The following is a 15,143-nucleotide window of genomic DNA, read 5'->3' as shown; positions in this document are numbered from 1 at the left end:
AAATTGAAGCCTCTGCTGGGAGAGAAGTAGACAAAGAAAGAAAATAAACCCCAGATACAATGGAGAACGGCAGGGTGCCAAATCTGAAGCAGAGCTGGAAAGAGGAGCCAGGCCCTGAGCATAATTGGAATCCAGAGAAAGGAGAAAAAAGGACAAACTGAAGCCTGGAAAAAAAAAAAACGGACTATATAAGTCTGAGTAGAGAGAAACCACAGACAACTAACGCACCAAAGGAGAAACGCGAGGCACTCTGGGGAGTGTGGACATAGCTGAACTTTTGAACTGAAAGTAGCTGAGTCTCCATTCTTGGAGGGTGGGACGGAGGAGAGATAAGTGCTACACTTAAGAAGCCTACACTCGCCCAAGGGAAAATGGAGATTTTATGAGAGTGTAATTCTGAGCCAGGACTACGGCTGGTGATCCAAGCAAGCCACCTACCTTAATCCTTCAAACTGTGAACAAAGCTAGTGACTGTGTTTGTACCACCATTGCCCCATCCTCCAGACATCCCCTCTTGGTTGATGTCACAATTTGGCTTACGCTCTGACTGTACGCTGTTCGGGCAGGGACTGTCTTTTGTCTGCCCTGTGCCTGGCAGAATAGTTGGGACTGCTGAGTGCTACAGGATAATTCTTACTCTTCATTTTTTGTTACGTAGACAACGGAGACATGCCCATGCTAGGGATCTTTGGAAGGCGTGAACAGTCTACGCCTCTACGAGGTGGATTCCGCTGCAAAGCCCTGTATCTTCAAGGCATTAGTTAACTGCTGCTCCCTATGAGGAGCTGCCAGGCAAGGCATGAGGTAAAGCTAAGGGATGGGGAACACCCCTGCTTCTAAAGCCAGTGGCACTGTAGCTCAGGTGGGACAGGTGGCACCCCAAAACCTTTAGCATGATAGTTCCCCTGCAAGATCATGCGAGGCTTGATTCTGCATAATCCCCAGCATGGAGTTTCTCTGAGCCCTGGCTTTGGATTCTGTGGTGCTCCTTTGTGTGCTCACAGGGTTGTCACTGCCATGCTCCTGCTCACTGCCAGACTCTCCGGCTGTGTCTACATGCCAAAGTTTGGCTGCCTGAAGTTATGTCCGCTTACAGCCGCTGATGTTTGTGTGTCGCTGGAGTGCATGCAGGCTTGGCTGTTGTGTCAGTACTGCCCTCAGCACAAGTCATAGAATCATAGAATATCAGGGTTGGAAGGGACCTCAGGAGGTCATCTAGTCCAACCCCCTGCTCAAAGCAGGACCAATCCCCAATTAAATCATCCCAGCCAGGGCTTTGTCAAGCCTGACCTTAAAAACTTCTAAGGAAGGAGATTCTACCACCTCCCTAGGTAACGCATTCCAGTGTTTCACCACCCTCCTAGTGAAAAAGTTTTTCCTAATATCCAACCGAAATCTCCCCAACTGCAACTTGAGACCATTACTCCTTGTCCTGTCATCTTCTACCACTGAGAATAGTCTAGAACCATCCTCTTTGGAACCACCTCTCAAGTAGTTGAAAGCAGCTATCAAATCCCCCATCATTCTTCTCTTCCGCAGACTAAACAATCCCAGTTCCCTCAGCCTCTCCTCATAAGTCATGTGTTCCAGACCCCTAATCATTTTTGTTGCCCTTCGCTGGACTCTCTCCAATTTATCCACATAAAGTGGTTGTGTCGACAGAAGATGTGGTGTACAAAGGGTACATAGCCCAGTGTGCCCTGGGCTGCTTCCAAGGCAAAACCTTCTGGGACATTTTTGAAGTGCTTTGTAGGCTATCAGCAATTTGCCCAGGGCTTTCTGGGAACTAGGGGTCAAGTGCCCATAATTTCACTTTCTCATCCCATAATGTTTATTCCAGCCCATCATTTTCAGGCCTCTTTTAAAATTCCCACAGTTCTATGCATCGCTTTTAGGTCTCTGCAATCTCTCCAACAGGAACCTGCACCCTGCACAGTGCAATTCTCATGTCACTTGCTAATACAGGATGCAGGTTTCTCCTGTGTTAGTGGAACGTCACCAACTACCACTACAACTGGTGGTGTGGTGACAAAGACGAGCTACCCAAGGAGGAGGAATGGCTGATGTAGACGGTGAATACAAATCTTAGGTTGAGCAATGTCACACAGTGGATAGGCACTTACAGGCCAGAAAAACGAGCACTGAGTAGTAGGATAGCATTGTATGGAGAGCAGTAGCTGCAGAAGTTTCGGATGCGAAAGGCCATACTCCTAGTTCTGTGTGTCGAACTCACCACAGCCCTCCAGCCTGGGGCACCAGAATGAAAGCGGCATGAACACTGGAAAAGCAAATGGCACTTGTGCTATGGAAGCTTGCAACACAGGATTGCCATCGGTCAGTGGCAAGTTTGGAGTTGGAAAACGCACAGTGGGGGGCTGTTGTCATCCAAGTGTGCAAGGCCATCAAGTGTCTCCTGTGGCACAGGACCTTGACTCTCGGCAATGTGCAGGAAACAGTAGATGGATCTGAAGCCATGGGGGGTCCTGCACTATGGTGGGTCATAGCCTTATTCTGGCAGCACCAGACCTTGCTAGAGAGCGTGTAAACCAAAAGGGGTCCCATGGTTATGCAAGTGCTAGTGGATCATCATGGATGCTTCACTGCTGTTAATGTGGACTGGTCAGGGAAAGTGCATGATTCTCGCATCTTTAACACACAGGACTTTTCCCGAAGTTGCAAGTAGGGCCTGTCTTCCCTGACTAGCATAGTACCGCTGGTGATGCTGAAATGCCCCGTGCTCCCACAGCTCCTGAACCTGTATGCTGGAATGAGAGTGCCACTTCAACAGAACCAAGGAACGATTCAATTACCGGCTGAGCAGATGCAGGATGACAGTTGAAAGTGCACTTGATAGACTTAGAACTCACTGGCAATGTCTCATGACTAGCTTGGATCTCAGTGAGACAAACATTCCTAGCATTACTGCAGCGTGTTGTGTTTTATTTAATATTTGTGAAGCAAAGGGGAAGGGTGAGATGGACTGGCTGCCTGCTGCTTTTGAACAGCCAGACACAAGGGCAAGTAGAAAAGCCAACTGTGAAGCTATCTGGCTGACAGAGGTCTCAAGAGATCATTTTAGCAGTTGGCCACAGTAGTGTCGTGTGATGCTTTTGAGCACTTGCTGATTCCGTGTAGAGAGACATTAAATATGGGGGTGGGGGGCTGATGGCTGTTATAAATCGTGTGTATGAGGAGGCGAGGGTGCTTTACAAACTAATAAATAAATGTACTCTGGCTTTCAAAAACTAAAACTTTATCGCGTGCAAATGAACAAGCAACAAACCTGAAGGGCAAATAAACAAGTTGAAAATCCATATTTGTAACAAAAACAAGTAAAAAGTACATAAGAAAACATCCGGGACCATACTAAAGAGCTTCATTCATGGTGAAAACAAATAGTGCACGGTGCTTGCTGGCTGATCCTGTGGGTATCACAGGTCAGTGTAGATGTAATCCTGGTTCTCCTTGTTCCCCCCTGCTGTGCAGTGGTAAGGGTTCAGGCCTCGCTGCCACCTGTTATGTGGCGGGGTATGGGGATCAGTGACCATGGCGTTTTCCATGGAATACAGAGGCTGCTGGGTTAGGAGTCATTTGGGTATTTAGAAAAAATAGAATAATAGAAATGTAGGGCTGAAAATGTCATTGAGCGGTCATCAAATCCAGCCCCCTGCACTGAGGCAGGACCAAGTAAACCACAGATGTTTGTCCAACCTATTCTTACCTCCGTTTTGCAACATCTGTGTTTCTTGCCTGAGCACACCCATAATGTGCTGGTGCCCTCCCGGATGCCACCTCTTGGTAGCTTTGCCCTCCTCCAGCATCTGCTCTCTCTGTTCCTGCTCTGGGTCATTCAGCCCCTGTGGTCATGGTCAGTTACTGCAGAGGACTGGATGAGCTCATAGAACATTTCCTCCCTGGTCTGCTTCTTTTTTGGCCTGGTCTGGCTCCGGCCTTCAGCAGGCATGGAAGGGCTACCTCTCCAGGGTGCCTCGGTGGAGGATGCTGATAAAAAGAGACAGATACTGTGTTAGATTTACAGGTATAACAGAAAAATGTCTCAACATTTCCTGACATTTTTCCCATAAAGATTTTCAGTAAAAAAATAAAAAGCAAAGTGCCAGATTAGCTTTGGAGCAGCTCGTTACAGCACTGCTCTACAGCTTACGGCATGGTGAGTATGGTGTAGCAAGGGTGGGGACTTGTTGCAAGGGAGGTTTAGATGCTGGATTGCCCTGCGTATGCATATACGGAACGTGCACTGAATATTGCCAATATTTTCACAGGCAGCCCTGATTTTGGCTGTTATCTCACTCCAGCGGGTGATAAAGGCCCAGAGAAAGCAGCTGCTACCGATGTGCCAACGCCACCAGGGCCTGTATGCTCTTGTTCTGTTTACTGTAATGGTGCCAGTGGCCCTCATTGGAGAATGGCATGGGAATGTCTCCTACTGTGGGGGCAGAAACCAGGCCACCATTCCTAGGAACATTTGGGAAAGGGTTGTAGAGTAGCTCCATGAAAGTTTCATCATGATTGTTCAAGGGGCTAAAAGGGACATCCCTGTTCATATAAATAAAGCACTCCTCTGGGGAGACTCCCCCCGCCCCACCTAGAACAACACACGCAAAGTGACCACCTCCTCTAGCTCAAGCTGAGCATCGGACAATGATCTGTATTGAACTGTGTAATTCAGACTAATCTACCCTAAGCTTTTTTAATGCATTTCCTAACATGTATAAGTCATTGCAGGGGCAGCTACACATGCCTGCCAATGTATTCATTTTAATTGTCTTTCCCCTGCTGTTTTCAAAGTGACCAATGAAAGGTCCGTACCTTTGTTCTCTGGAGAGCAGATGGGCACCATTTTTAAACAAGCGCGCAGGCAGCAGAAGGAGAAGACACTGAAAAGGAAACAAACATGCTGATAAGAACTAATGCCTCAATACACCTACCTCTGAGCTCCCTACCTCTTCATCCCCAGGCTCATAGACTATAGGCTCATAGATATTAAGGTCAGAAGGGACCATTATGATCATCTAGTCTGACCTCCTGCACAACACAGGCCACAGAATCTCACCCACCCACTCCTGTGATAAACCTCTCACCTATGTCTGAGCTATTGAAGTCCTCAAATCATGGTTTAAAGACTTCAAGGAGCAGAGAATCCTCCAGCAAGTGACCCGTGCCCCATGATACAGAGGAAGGCAAAAAAAACCCAGGGCCTCTGCCAATCTGCCCTGGAGGAAAATTCCTTCCCGACCCCAATAATGGTGATCAGCTGAACCCTGAGCATGTGGGCAAGATTCACCAGTCAGACACCCAGGAAAGAATTCTCTGTAGTAACTCAGATCCCACCCCATCTAACATCCCATCACAGGCCGTTGGGCCTATTTACCATGAATAGTTAAAGATCAATTAATTGCCAAAATCATGTTATCCCATCATACCATCTCCTCCATAAACTTATCGAGTTTAATCTTGAAGCTAGATAGATCTTTTGCCCCCACTGCTTCCCTTGGAAGGCTATTCCAGAACTTTACTCCTCTGATGGTTAGAAACCTTCGCCCAATTTCAAGTCTAAACTTCCCGACGGCCAGTTTATATCCATTTGTTCTTGTGTCCACATTGGTACTGAGCTTAAATAATTCCTCTCCCTCTCCGGTATTTATCCCTCTGATATATTTCTCAAGAACAATCACATCTCCCCTTAACCTTCTTTTGGTTAGGCTCCTTGAGTCTTCTTTCATAAGACAAGTTTTCCATTCCTCAGATCATCCTAGTAGCCCTTCTCTGTACCGGTTCAAGTTTGAATTCATCCTTCTTAAACATGAGAGACCAGAACTGCACACAGTATTCCAGATGAGGTCTTACCAGTGCTTTGTATAACGGTACTAAAACCTCCTTATCTCTACTGGAAATACCTCTCCTGATGCATCCCAAGACCGCATTAGCTTTTTTCACGGCCATATCACATTGGCGGCTCATAGTCATCCTGTGGTCAACCAATACTCCAAGGGCCTTCTCCTCCTCCGTTACTTCTAATTGATGTGTCCCCAGCTTATAACGAAAATTCTTGTTATTAATCCCTATACAGGATTAATAACCTGTACTCTCCTGTACTCACCTGACAGGACTGGCTCAATTCTGGCAGGATTTTGAAGCGCTGCAGGGTCGCCGCATTGTTTGTGTTCCCCACTATATCCCCTCCTCCTCCTCGCTGTGCACTGGAGGGGTTTTCTCGCCCAGCTATCACCAAGGGTCCGTGGTCACATTCAGGCATAGGAGCTGGAACTGGGGGTGCTGCCAGACTCCCCTGGCTTGAAGTGGTTTCCGTTATATACAGGGTTTACAGGCTCTCAGCATCCCTGCATCCAGGGTGTTGGTGGGGGTCCCCACCACGTATGGCATGCAGTTCATTGTGAAGTGGCAGGTAATCAGGGTGGCCCCAGATTTGTCATTGCCCTCCCTTGTCTTCTGCTATGCCTCCTGACATTCCCTGGCTTTCATCCAGCACTGAGTCTCATCTCTGTTGTGCCCCAGGTGTAGCATCCCCTGTGCAAGCTGCACAGTTATCTATAGTCCTTTGGTTGCTCTGCAGCTGGGCTCATACAGCCTTGTCTCCCCACAGGCTGAGGGGATGCAGGACTTCTGTCCTGTTTCAGGCAGGAACACGTCTAGGTGTAGCTCACTGTATGCATGCTCACCAAGGTGGGCACCCAGAAAAAGGTATTTCCAAACCATGCTGGGAATTTTAAAGCATGGGGGGGTTCTGTTGACTGTGACCTCTGGGCAGTGGAGTTCAAAGTGTGACTGGAGTGGCCCCTGTTGCAGGGCCAGGGCATTGTGGGACAGTTGCTGGAGGACTATTAGGGTTGATACGGGTAATGAAGTGTCTACACTGGCCCTATTTCGATGGAAGCAGGTTGACTGTGGTTCTGTGTCCTTCGGAGAGGTGGTGTTCTTGTGTTGCGTAAGAGGGTTGTTACATTGACAGGAGACACATTTAGGTGTGGGCGCATGCAAAAGGAAATCGGAGCATGTAAAGTTAGGTTGCCATAACTTTGTCGTGTAGCCCAGGCCTCAGGCAGCCCAGCATTTAACAGGGCTGCACTAAAGACTCTCACTGAAACTGCTTTATTGTTGAAGCATCATGCTCACCTACCCACAAGCACAAATCCCCACACCTCAAAGTGCACGTGCACATCCCTAAGCTGTACGTACAAACTGACCATCGCAGTGCTCATGTTTGGCAAGTGCCCTTGTGACCATTTGGGCCACTCATACAATGGAACAGAAACAGAGTCGATGTGATAAAAGATTGTCACAGGGCTAATAGCTCTTGATTCAGAAATACACCACTTGGTTTTTGCCTGCAACACATTTACTTTCCATAAATGCCTCAGCTGATCAACAGGAGACTATTATCCCGAGACAGCATTCTTCGCCTTGGGCTTTCCCTTGGAATTATAGACATGCTTTCATAGTCTATAAGCGTGTTAGACCTGGTAACAGATGTTCACACTTAGTCCGCTGATTTAGCAATTGCACCTCAGAGATTCTGCCTGAAATCAGATACTGCACAGGTACCCAGCTAAAAGGCTGACAATCTTTGAAAAGTTACCAGTATTTCTGCAAAGCATTCATACAAGACAGAGATGCAGGTTTTTTTCCCTTCTGACTGGCTATGAAAGCTAATGGTTCACATAAAGCAATCCTTTAAAAGTACAGTAAACAAGGTAGGGTCCTAACAACTCATGACTGTAGAATTAGACGTCTGAGAGCCACGCATAATCAGTTCAGAGACATCTGGTACAGTAATCTGCTTTTGAAGTTTTTCCCTTATACTTGGCTGCCTTCTAGTGGCTATTTAATGTTTTGTTTAGGCAGTTCAAAACATTATTTTCCAAGGGTTTGCAGGGTTACTCTATCAGGTGTCAGAGAAGCAGCCGTGTTAGTCTGTATCCGCAAAAAGAAAAGGAGGACTTGTGGCACCTTAGACACTAACAAATTTATTTGAGCATAAGCTTTCGTGAGCTACAGCTCACTTCATCAGCTTATGCTCAAATAAATTTGTTAGTCTCTAAGGTGCCACAAGTCCTCCTTTTCTTTCTATCAGGTGTAAATATTTGATTCCTTTAATAGATTACAAGAAGAAAGAGAAATGAATAACTATTACCTGTTTTGAAATCCCTTCTGTAGCAAGAGAAAGTGCTACACTGATGTCTTTAAAAGAAACTGGAAGTAGGGGTAAGTATAGTTTTGTTATTTATTATGTTCTCAAGTGTTCCCTAAGCTTGGGATATCATTATGTATTTATTACTCCATCTGTAAAGATGAGTGAGAGTGGTGGGCTTAAAGACGCTGACATTGGAGTCATTTTAGTATGGTCACATCCACCTATTATTTTCCTTCAGAAGGGATGCAGTCATGCATCAGTCTTGAAGAACATTCTTCATCTGCAGTGGCGTTAGCCTTTAACTCCCCAAAGGAAGAAAACACTCAGTGGAACCTGAAGCATCTTTGGGATTTCATTCATTGATCTGGATTGAGAGACTGATGCCTGCAACGCAATATGAAAGCGAAGGGGACGTGGATGTGGGACGGCCATTGTGAAAAGTTCTGCACATTTCACACCCTGCAGCAAACTGTAGCCTGACTTAATCCAGTTTTGGGGAAATGAGCACTTTGTAACACTTCACTTCACACATATTTGTTGAATATTCCTAATCTCACATGTTGCACTGTTTTTGTTTACTGGCAGCATCTGCCTTTTTTAAAAAATCCCACTTTCTAGGGTATTTGTTGTTCTTTGAGGTTTTTCTTATGAAATGGGAAAACAAAGGGATTGTTGGCAACTTGAAATGAAGGAAGACAAGAGACTGACTAACTGATCCTTGACAGAAAGGCAAAGAACTATGCCCTTACAGCAAGGCCTCTTTTAACCCCCTATGACAATAATGGGTTTAAAACTGCTCACAATCCAGCATCCTCTGTGAAGCGTCACTTTCAGTTACTGCTCATTCGGAAGTAACTTCACTAGCAAATACAGTAAAGGTATTTTTCCTTCCTTGTAACACAAGCCAACAAAAGGGCATAACCCGCTGGTTTCTCTTCAGTACGACCTGGTTATTTTGCTACTCCCTCCTGCCCAGAGTTCCTTGGGCAAAGTTTATTGCCCATGCTGCACTTTGTACTGCCTACTGTGTGTGTCATGTTTAACAAGACTGATATGCCAGTGGAATTTGTACTGGCTGCTTACAGCCCCAAGGCACCAGTCCAGCAGCTGTGGATTGCCGAAACACAGGAAGCTCTGCTGTGCCCCCTTTCCTTAACGCCCCTGTGTTGGCTGAAGGACTGGCAGGAGCAGTGGTGTAGAAGTGACTACAATGACTATGCCCCCGCCACCTCACCCCACGAGCTCCTCTCTACACTGGGATCTTCCAGGAGCCAGGTAAGCTGGCTTCAGGACAGCCTTGTGTCCCAGTGCAGCTCTGGATCTAACTCAGAGTGTTCTGCCTAGAGCTGGACATATGCTAATGAGACTGAAATTGGTTTTATCCCATCACCTGTGTATATAGAACACATATAGTTGTAGCTACACCTATCGAATGGATGGTAAGCTGTTCAACCAGGGCCACGTCCAATCCAGAACCAAAACACTGCTGATCCAAGTCGTCGAGCTTCAGTATGCTGACAATGCTGGAGTATGTGCTCACTCGGAAACAGAGCTTCAGGTGATGATCAATGTCTTTGTGGAAGCACACCAGAAAATGGGACTGACACTCATGATTCAGAAGACAAAGGTTCTCCGTCAGCAAGCTCCTGGTACATAACTTCCAACACCAGCAATGCAGCTCCATGATAACCTTTTAGAGACCCTTGTGCATTTCCCATACTTTGAAGGCCACTTGTCACAGACAATTGATATTGATGAAGAAATCCAGTACCGGCTCAAATGTGCTAGCTGAGCTTCTGGCCATTTGAGAAGGAGGGTGTTTGACGATTGCGACATCAGAATTAAAACCAAACTTATGGCTTACAAAGCCCTAGTGTATGGGACTGAAATGTGGACAATAGAGAGGAGACATCTTAAGGCATTGGAGAAGTATCACAAATGCTGTGTGCATAGATGCTTTGAATTAAATGGGCTGATAAATGCATTAACCTCAGTGTCCTCTTGCAAGCCGATATCATGAGCATTGTGATGATGATTAGCTGTCATCAAATTCCCCGGACAGGTCATGTTGTCCGGATGCCTGATTTCAGACTGCCAAAACATGATCTCAATTCAGCCAAGGCAAATGTGCTAGAGGAGGGCATGAAAAGCACTACAGAGAGGTAATGTAATATTGACATTGTCAAGGCTGATTCCCCACTCTGGCACTTCGAGTGCAGAAGGTGGGGGCCTGCAAGGATTCAAAAAATTAATACTGGCCACTACAGGCTTGTATTATACTCCCAAGGTTCTTTCTGACCTTGGACGGGTAGATGCTGCCACCACGCAAATGCAAACCCCTTGGAACCCAGGAAGGCGCACTTGGGAATTCCTTTCTGTGGGGTACCCTCAAGCCCTTTCACAGACCCCTCTGGGGAAGAGCTGAGAAATAACACGAAGGAAATTAGCTGTTGCCCCCAGCTAATTAAACAATATGCACAAACCTCTTAGGACACTAAAACTCCCCCATTTAAAAAAGTTCTAGCCTTCCCATTGGCTCCTTTGGTTAGGTGCCCACTCCCTTTCCTTTACCTGGGGGACTTCGTTAACCCTTTACAGCAGGGATCAGCAACCGTTGGCACGCAGCCCACCAGGGAAATCCGCTGGCGGGCTGGGACGGTTTGTTTACCTGCAGCGTCTGTGGGTTCGGCCGATCGCAGCTCCCACTGGCCACGGTTCACCGTGCCAGGCCAATGTGGGCTGTGGGAAGTGACGCGGGCCAAGGGATGTGCTGGTCGCCCTTCCCTCAGCCCCCATTGGCCTGGCACAGTGAACCCCGGCCAGTGGGAGCTGCGATCGCCCGAACCTACAGATGCTGTAGGTAAACAAACCATCCCGGCCCACCAGTGGCTTTCCCTGGTGGGCCACGGGCCAAAGGTTGCCAATCCCTCCTTTACAGGTAAAGCAAGCAGAGAACGGCCACCAAGAGGGACTTGATAGCTAACTGGCTAGCTGGGTGTCCATAAACGGGAACTATTGCCCCCCCCACCTCATTTATCACCCACATTAATTCATGGGAATGTATATCCCAGAACCAACAACCCTGGAGGAATTGCTTGAGGCAGGGATCTCAGCACTCTGAGAACCAGATACGACTACATGTAGGGGTGAAACAGGAGCAACAGAAAGAGCACACCATGGCTCGAACTAATATTGCAGGTTCACCCATCCTGCTCGGAAAAACATGCCTGCAATGTGGTAGCAGCCATCAGTGGACCCACAGTTAACTTGAAATGGACAAGCCATGAAAGCCAATCATCTTTGACTTCGAGGGATCGCTGATGATGAGTTTTAGACAATATGGGGCCAGATCATCAGCTGGTGTAAATCACCAGGCAAGGGGGAAGCAGTGCAAGCAGCTGCAATTGGTTCCAGATGTAATTCCCTGATTCAGAAGGAAATTACAGAATCATAGAAACGTAGCACTGGAAGGAAAATCAAGACCTCACCTAGTCCAGCACCCTAGAACCTAGACCAGTGGTGGGCAACCTGCAGCCCGCGGGCTGCACGTGGCCCGCAGGTTGCCCACCACTGACCTAGACTGGTGTTTGTTTAGCCTGTTCTTTAAAAAACCCCGCCAATGACAGGGATTCCACATAATCCTGCTCATTTTAAAACATAAATCAATAGCTTTGCTGCTTTGCCAAGATGTGCAAATATAACACTGACAGACCCCGGACGTCGGCAGGTGGGATTGAATGTGGGACCTCTGGAGCTTAGTGCATGAGCCTCTATCACATGAGCTAAAAGCCAACTGGCTCTTAACTAAGGCTGTAGAACAGACTCATTTAACACACACACAAACACACTCTCCCTTCCCCCCTCTCATCCTCCCCCCCCCACTCATTTATTCTTTGTTGCTGCTGTGCAATGGAATACAACAGGGTGGGGAATTATTCTCACTCAAGAAATAAAGAGAGTCCATTTTAAACTGAAAATGATGGTACTTCATAGAAAGGAGACTTATCATTGCTCCAGCCTTTTGTTGGTAAACATTTCAATTCTCCCCTTTTAATCTCAGTGAGGTACCTCTCCAGCATTTCAATGTACAGCTAAGGTCAGAATCAGACCTGTCCCGAACACTCTTCCATGTTAGAACCCCAGGTTGACTTCCTCATCTCATTGCATGAAATAGGCTGAGTTTATCACTACTGCCATATTATAGCACCTTTCACATTGACATCTACTCCTACAGACCTAGATGCAATTAAGGCAAAGGATTACATGGGGTTATCTGAGGGTTGGTCAGCATGGAGAGGGACATATTTCTGTAGTTTTTATGACTTTGGACTTACTGGCGGCAGTAAGTGCCCTTCTGTGATACAGTCACATTATACACCCAAATAGTTTTACCCCCATCAGCCCATTTCCTGACGGATGCTGAACCTAGGAATAGACAATGTACAGAGGGAAAACACTTCTTCTATTTACAGTGCAGCATCATAATCTGTCCCCTGCTACACTACCTGTAACTGTAAAATGCTTAAAGGCCTTTCATTCAAGATCTAATGATCTGGCTACAGTCCCGGTCCTAGTTAAACATTTTCCTACTGTTCTGATGAGTTCGTGTAACATTTTACCCAAAAAGGGAGAAAAAACACCCCTTACTACATAAGAAGGTGCTATACATTTGCAAGTGGAATAGGGGAATGTCTGCCTTTTCAGTGGTAAGTTGTATTCAGAATCAAACACACTTTGTAGCCAAGCTCATTTTATGGACATGGGACTCTTGGCAATCCTTCATTTCTCCTCCACAAGCTCTTTGTGTGCCCCCCCTCCCATCCCTCTCTGTTTCATGGTCTCACTGAAATGCCCCCATGCCTGCTTGGTGGGGGTTTTGTGTCACTTGTCCATAGCAGAGTCCCCCAACACCCCTGACCCACCAGGGGTGCTGTAAGCCCCCATTCTCCCATATCACGTGCTCCCTCCCTCCCACCGGCACAGCAAGGTCTCCCACTCTCCTCACTATGCCAGGGACTCTGATCCTTTTCCAGCAGCAGGGGCTCTGTTCTCCACCAAATCCTCCTCCCCACCTTATCAGGAGATCTGTGTACCTGTCAGGTATCTTTCTTCCCTCTGGTTTGGAAAGGGTGGGCTCAGGCTGATGCCCTCTGTCTCTTCCCCCACCACTGAACAGACGTGAGGAGGCAGGTTGCGAGGAGGGAGGCAGGACGGAAGGACTGTTCCTACTGGCTGAGCTGTTTGGTTGCTGCGAGCAGGGCATGCATTTAGCTCTCTTCAGGTTGTGGGTGGTGGTATGTTTGAAGCCATTAATGGGAGCCATCAATCAGTTTGTTATTTAATTTGCTCTCTAGAGAGTTGCAGAGCTGCTTCACCTGGTCTGTGCTAATCAGAAGGCAGGGGCTTGAAAGCGCCTCCCCCTCCCCCCCCAAGTACCCTGCCCTCCCCTCCTCCCTCCCTCCCCCAATCACTAGGGTTCTGGCCACTGATGACGAGCATATCCTCTGAAATTTTGGACTTGATGAGATGTGGCCAGTCAAGAGTTGACCAGTACATTACTGACACATGCAGGCCGAGGCATGCTGGCCAGTTGAGTGGAAAGCCTTGCAAGCTCAGCCAACAACATGACTGGAGGGCATGGCATTTGACCCTGCTAACACAGGCAAAAAACATTGTGTGTTAGACTTTGGCAACACCATTTTCTAGAATGTATTTAAAAAAAAACTGTTAGCTGGCTATAGTAAGAGTTACAGGACTGGTGTGCCATATACTTCTGTGAACTTTAGCCACTTGATTAGTTAGGCCTGGATTGTTTGGTGCACCCAAGCTGCACATGAAGTTGGCAGGAAAGCCACAAAAGTGACTTTACACTTGGCTGCTCTAAGTTGTATTCAGCTGCCCAGGGCCCTTTGGAGCCGTTCGGGTAGCTGGAGATTTGCTGGAGTTTAGCAGTGCATCACATGCTGGTTTCCTCAGCCATGCCCCCTAGTGGTGGAGGACAAGGCCACTGAGCTGCTACAGCAGCTGTATGCCACAAGAAGGTTTCCCCTGACCCCGGGGAAATCCTTAGAAGGCTGGTTAGGCAAGTTTTACAGCCCTTTCGTTTCTCGCAGGTATGCCTACCCTGCATACTTCTTTCAGCAGCGTGCGGCATACATACCCGCATAACTCCCCTCCCCACCCAGCCCAGGTATAAATAAGAAAGATGTACGTGAGTATATACCCTACACAGCTCTCTGCTCACCCAAGTCATGCCTCCCCAGCTACCCTGCTATGCTCCCCTCCATAGGAAAAGACTCACTTTGCAGGGAAAGGCTGCGCCAGCGCCCCACTGCTGGAGCCCGTCCCAGGCATAGGGCAAAGCTCCAGCCGCAGAAGGACAGTGGGGAAAGGCTCCGCCATCCTTTCTCTGCTGCCTCCCGCCCTGGCAGAGCCTTGCCACAGTGAAAGGCTCCAGCAGCTGGGAGCTGGTGAAGCTTTTCCCCACGGTCTCTCCCCACCAGAATTTTTCACAGAAGCTAGACACAGAGCCGGCATAAGATTCATTGGGACCTGGGAGAGAGAGCGAGACACACACACTCTCTCTCTCTCTCTGCCCCCTGCTCCATCCCCCACAAGGCCCCGACCCCTGGCTTGGCCAGAAGCTGGAGCTGGGCCATTGTAAGAGCTGCCCAGGGAGCCTGGGGCCGTTGTGGGGAGCCCTCGACCCTCCACCTGCCCTGGGTGGCAGAGACACAGGCTGGGGGCTGCTCTCAGGCTCCCCAGCCCCTCACTCAGGGCAGGTGAAGGGTCCAGGGCTCCCCACAGTGGCCCAGGCTCTTAAGTGGGCCACAATCTCAGCATGTCCCTTTCTCTGGCTCTGGAGGCAGGGGTTAACTCAGTGGTTCCCTTGCTTAAAGCAGGATCAGGGCTCCATCTCATAAGAATACACAGATAGCAGAATAAAGGATGGTGCCTACTCCAACGAGCT

At 47.9% G+C, this 15,143-nt stretch overlaps 1 long non-coding RNA gene across 1 annotated transcript; it reads right to left on the bottom strand.

Annotated features, from left to right (window-relative positions):
- Window positions 1-3,363: 3,363 nt before the first annotated feature.
- Window positions 3,364-13,380, bottom strand: LOC141994560 (uncharacterized). Its single transcript, XR_012641166.1, has 3 exons — window positions 13,267-13,380; window positions 4,831-4,898; window positions 3,364-4,002 (listed from the first exon to the last, which is right to left on the bottom strand). It is a non-coding gene; the product is annotated as an uncharacterized LOC141994560 (long non-coding RNA).
- Window positions 13,381-15,143: the final 1,763 nt, after the last annotated feature.

The sequence above is a fragment of the Natator depressus genome, chromosome 10 (assembly GCF_965152275.1).
Source record: "Natator depressus isolate rNatDep1 chromosome 10, rNatDep2.hap1, whole genome shotgun sequence".
Classification (NCBI taxonomy): domain Eukaryota; kingdom Metazoa; phylum Chordata; order Testudines; family Cheloniidae; genus Natator; species Natator depressus.
This window is presented reverse-complemented; position numbering and strand designations above follow the sequence as displayed.